Source organism: Capsicum annuum, chromosome 8 (assembly GCF_002878395.1).
Source record: "Capsicum annuum cultivar UCD-10X-F1 chromosome 8, UCD10Xv1.1, whole genome shotgun sequence".
Classification (NCBI taxonomy): domain Eukaryota; kingdom Viridiplantae; phylum Streptophyta; class Magnoliopsida; order Solanales; family Solanaceae; genus Capsicum; species Capsicum annuum.
In genome coordinates, this window is record NC_061118.1 from 165,347,767 (window position 1) to 165,353,975 (window position 6,209).

The window sequence follows — 6,209 nt, forward strand, 5'->3', positions numbered from 1 at the left end:
CTTAAACAGCATTTGAAAATGTGATATATAAAAAACAATATCTTATAAAAAAAAAGTTGCTAAAACGGGGAAGATACTAATTAACTGAATAAGGAAAAATATCTTAACACACTCAACTAACTTGGTCTTTTTTCTTTAAAAATTTTTTTGTCAATATTCAACTGATCTAGACCGCTATCACTATTTTATGTATTATGGAAAAACTTATGTAAGTGATTTTCTTCTTAGAGAACGTACCACTACTAAACTTTGAACAATTAAAGATATGGCTAACATGATTTCCTTCCTTACTTCTTTGCTAATTATCCTTGCAATATTGACCCCAAAGATCCATGCAGTCGATTACACCGTCACCAACAGGGCCGCAAACACCCCTGGTGGTGTCCATTCCAATATAGCAAGCAAACAATGGAAGCTGCCACTTCCGCAGGACTTTCCAGCTGAACGTAAAAACGTGCAAAAAGTTAGCATGTTCGTCGATGACATGGATGGAATAGCTTGTTCTAGCAACAATGAGATTCATGTTTTAGCGCCAGGTGCGTATAGATTGATTCAATAAATAAGTAGTGAATGCATATCGCGATATTAAATATATATATATATATTATGCCACTTATATACTAAGTATTTGATTTATATTAAATTCGTGTTTTGCAGGTACATTCAAAGTTTCTCTGGTAATGTCAAGAGATTTATCACTGGAGTACTGTACCACGAGAGCACCCATATTTGGCAATGGAACGGGAATATAATGAACGAGCTCCCGGGGGATTGATAGAAGGTATTGCTGATTATGTGAGGCTCAAAGCTGGCTATGCACCTAGCAATTGGGTGAAACTAGGACAGGGTGACCGATGGGACCAGGGCTACGATGTAATTGCTCGATTTCTTGATTATTGTAACAGCTTGAAAAGGAGAGTTGTGGCCCAACTTAACAAGAAAATGAGAACTGGTTATAGTGATCAGTTCTTTGTCGACTTGCTTGAAAAGACTATTGATCAACTTTGGAGGGATTACAAAGCCAAATTTCGTGCCTAAATAAAAAATATTACTCCATTTAATGCCTTTGTACAAATTCAAGGCTATATGTATCATGGTCTTGTTGAATAATAATAAGAAAATAGGAGTATATAATAAGAATAAGTACAAGGGATTAACAAGAAGCTATCTCGCTCAAGTGGCTTTTTCTTTTTGCATTAGTTATTTAATCTTCAAAATTCACTAACCACACTAATTTAGATTCGCATCATATATAATTTATAAATTAAAGAAAAAATGCTCCTTTGTAAAAGTTTCTTTGTTTTTAAGTTCGAACTCAAAAATATTTGGTATTTCTATTTTAAGTAGTACTTACCATATTACCAAACGAAAAATTATTAATTATTATGAAAGAATATTATAACATAACAACTATGTAAGACGTAGATGAGTCATTTTTTTTAAAAGTGATTCCTTAAGGGTCTGTTTAAAAAATCAACTGCAAATTAGATTTGTGTAATTTGGTGGTGTTATACAATTTAACATGTCTGGGTGGCCAAATAATTACTTAGTTAATAGATAATTGGGGGTAATTGGCAGAAGATAATTACACTTTTCAATTCTCACGAGTGCTGTGAATTAATGTTAATACATGATGTATTACAAGATTACTTTTTATTTTCTCCTTTTATTTTTATCAAAAGAAAAATATAATTTTTTTCATGTTTTATCCTTAACATTAGCTGCTTAATTATTCTTCAAATTTCTTTTTAGAGCTAACGCTAAAATCAGTTAACATGTGTGTCGGGTGGGGTGGGGGAGGGGGATGGGCTGGGGAGGGAAAAATATATATATATTTTTAAAAAATTTTAAAATTATTTTAAAATTTTAATTTTTTTTAATTTTTTTTAATTATCTTAATGTAAAATTGGCCAAAAATTAACCCTCACTCGCACCCCAGGCGAGTGGCTACACTCTCTTTGTCCTAGTCACAATTTCAATGCCACATAGGCAAGGTCAACGGTCAAAGGATGCAAAATGTTACTTTTTAATTGGTTCAAGGGTCCAAGTAACAAATATCTAAGTAGAAGTGTCCAACTTATAAAACCAACATAATACAAAGGTCCAGAAGGTGATTTTGCCTTATTTTTATTGGTACATAATTTATAGTGCATCACATGAGCTAGTTAATCACAAATCATTATAACATAACTTTATTCATAACATAGTAGAACAAAATGCAGAAGACAACACTTGGATCATTACACACATACTTTATTGTAGTTACTGAAAAACAAACCATTAAATTCTTGTCATATATAGCTGAGATAGGTAGGATAGGAATATATATATAGCTGGAACTATATATTCTTGTTCTTATAGTCTTATTGAATAATATAGCTGGCAGGCTTAGTCACAAGTGAACTTGAAGAGTGCAGGCATGGTGCATTGATAACGATCATAAAAACGATTCCATTTATTACAGCAGAGGCACAAAGTAAAGCCACGTTTACAGTCCAAGTGAGTGTTGCATCAGTCAGTACAAGCATTTGAGGGAAATAGCTTCATTTTCAGACAAGGATATTCATATTTATAGACCCAGCTGCCCCTAGTACTAATTTAATACTTATAATGCTAACTGATTGATTAAATGCTAACGTGTTACCATCATTTAGGAATTTATTTTATCAAATTAGTTTATTAATCTGTGAAAATATAAATGTGAGTATACACACTTTATGTAGCCATTTAATGATAGAGATAGTATTAAAAAAATATATAAAATTTTTAATTTAGTTGTCCCTTTTATGAAATTTAGAGGATTTTATTATGTTATTTCAATTATATCATTATCTTTAAATGACTAAATAGAGTATATATAGTCAAATTTATATTTTCAAAATATAATTAATAAGGCTAATGTGATAAAGTAAACAACTAATAAATATTTTTTAAGGGAAGTACCAAGTCATTAAAGGTCAATTATTTTGAAATAAAAAAAATATCTTCTAGTTAATATTTTTTTTAAACGGTGTGCAACTTAAAAAATGAAAACTAAATAACAGAGGGAGTACTATTATTTCATAAATTATTACCGTTTTATTTTTTTGTTAAAGAAAAAATTCTTTTGGCCACAATAAATGAGTTGGCATCTAGTTTTTAATGAATTCCAATAAGTGCTGACATAAAGTAGTACTGTTTGTTTATTCGGAAGGGATGTGTTATCAAAGTGGTGTCAGTGTTCGAACTCCCAAAAAATAATTAAGCAACACTAATGAGAGGTCGACAAATTTTAACAACTAATGAAAAGAAAGCCATTTTGCACATATCATACTCGCTCCGTCCCAAATTACGCGTCCCAAACTTTTCAATTTTATTTTTTATTTTATTTATCTTTTTTTATTAATTAAGAAGAGACAAATTCTTTTTTTCATGTTATATCCTTTGCATTAATTATTTTTTCTTCAAATTAAAATATAAACATCATTTAATAGGTGCACTATAGTAAACTAATCATGTTATTAATTATTTTTCTTAATTAATGTATCATCTCAATTTGAGATAGGTAATTTGAGACGAAGGGGGTAATTAACAAAAGTACTTAACAATTTCAGGACAAATTAAAACTAGCCAACTATGTCCTCTGTCAGAATAACAAAAGTATTAGGCTGAAATATAAATATAAGCAACTAATAAAGCTGTAACATGTGTCACTGCATAGGGGTGGGCGTTCGGTCGGTTCGATCTGATTGTTTAATATTGGTTCGATTTATCGATTTTCGGATTGACAAAAACGACATCCATAACCAAACCGAAATAAATTCGGTTTGGTTTGGTTTTTACAAATTCGGTTCGGTTATTTCGGATTTTTATTTCGGTTTGAAATATTAAAGTAGTTGCCTCTCTTTTTCATAACTGAGCATTTAAAATTGATGAATTTTTTTAAAAAAGTTATTTTTTTCAAACTTATTTTTCATTCCCAAGTATAAATAATTATAAATAACTCAACATGGATGAAACGAATTGAAATAATCATAAGCTTAACATAATGCATAACGTCATTAATCATTACATATAATATAACCTTGCATAAATAGTTTACAAAATAACACAAAACACGTAAAAATAGTCCATAAAACAACATACTTTCTACATAAATAGTCCATAAAACAGTCCAAAGTCACCAAAATAGTCCATAAAATATTTGAATCACTACAAACAATCCATAAACAGTCTGCGGCATATGCGAATTTGCTGTTAAATGTTAATTGTGAATGTGAATTACTAAATATTATATATATATATATAAAACATAATATTATATTATATATATATAACATAATATTATGTTATATATATAATATTATATTATATATATTATATAATAATATATATATATTATTTATTTATTTATAAAATTTTAATTTTTCGGTTTAAACCGATTTTTTTAAAACCGAAAAACGAATCAAAAAATCAAAATTCTAAAATTACAAATCGAATTCGATCTGAAAAACGAAAAACCAAAATTAAAATTAAATTTCGATTTGTTTTTTCAATTTTTTGGGTTTAAACCAAATAGTTGGTGAGTTTTAATTTGTCCTGGAATTGTTAAATTAGTGCGTGATTACTTTTGAGATCGAAGCCAGCAGGTGGCTGAAGGGTAAGGTTAGTGAAGCGTTTGCTTTAGGACTCAAAATTTTGAAGCCTTAAAAAATTAATAATAAATTTCATCATGTCAATTTCATTTGAAATAATAATGAAGATTGTAAAATGCGTTTAAAAATTATCCTAAAAACTACAAAAAAAAAAAAAAAAAAGATACCTAATTTTTACTAGAAATATTTTAGAACTTCGAATTAAATAACTTAAATTTTATATTAATAATTAATATTTTAATAATAATATCTAAGTTAATGTATTGCAAACAAATGACTAATATCTTATTAACCAGAATGAATCTTTGTTTAATTAAAAGTTATAGTATATGTTAAGTTAAAGGTTATGTGTATAAAATATTACATAAAAAATAATTAATATATAACAACAAAAAAATCACTCTGAATTATTATAATATTATTTTTGTATGTATATTTATATATATTAGACCATTTGTTTAAGTTTGATTTTAGACCATCAATTTTATTGAGACCGTCCTGACCTAAACATTTATCTTTTGAATCAAAAATTTCAAATAGATCATTAAATTTTGAATATAACTAAAACGAATAAATAGTTCATGTATTAATCATTTGCTCCAACTTTTAATGAGTGGACCACTTTTTTAAGTAAATAATTTTTAAATCGTTCATATTTGAATGATGTGATTTTTCTTTCTCTTTTTCTTTTAACCAAACTTTTTTCCTAAAACGAGATGTTATCTCAGGGATATAAAAACATGCTATAATAATGCAGGTTTGATTTTGTCTTTAACTTTAATCTTGTATCTTAAATATGTTATGCAAAGAACAAAAATTAAAGAGTTATCAAAAAATAAAAATTATATTTATTGAAATCTGTTAAAAAGATAGATAAGACAAAGAAATTTAAACGAAGGAAGTATACGCTAAAAAAAAATATGCATAACACACATAGCAGAAACTAGTAGGGAATAATTTGGTGACGTGGCACAGTTTTCAAGAGTCAAATAGTTTAACTTGATAGTAATTTTTGGCATGCAATATTTAATTTTTTAAAAATAAAATTGATATATTTGAAAATTATATATAAAGTTCTATAATTCAAAATGATTGGACAACTTAAAATGTTTAAAAAGTATACGACAAACATTATGATCAATCAAAGAAAAAATTGTTTGAATCATGAAATCCATGAAATGTCACATAAATTGAACGGAAGGAATTTATATTTAAAAATTATAAACCTAATTAAATTACTCAAAATTTAATCAACTTGAATTATGGGTGTCAAACGGGCTGGGTCGGGCTAACTCGGAACCGGCCCTTCCATTTTAACCGAGTTGAGGGCCGGTTTTGGCTCTAGACGGGCAGAACCCAACAGTAAAAAAAATTAAAATCCACCCTAACCCGGTCCACTTAACTCAACCCGGTCAAACCCACCAAAACCCGATCAAACCCGATTAAAAATCGGTCAAACCCGTTTAAAAAAAAAAAATCAAATATACACTATATACACTACAATTATATACACTATATACACTCCAATATACACTATATACACTCCAATATACAATATATATTTTAAAAAAAAAA

General features: G+C 28.0%; 1 pseudogene; it reads left to right on the plus strand.

The window, feature by feature from the left end:
- Positions 1-265: 265 nt before the first annotated feature.
- Positions 266-1,038, plus strand: LOC107879493 (annotated as a pseudogene).
- The last annotated feature ends 5,171 nt before the right edge of the window (positions 1,039-6,209 follow it).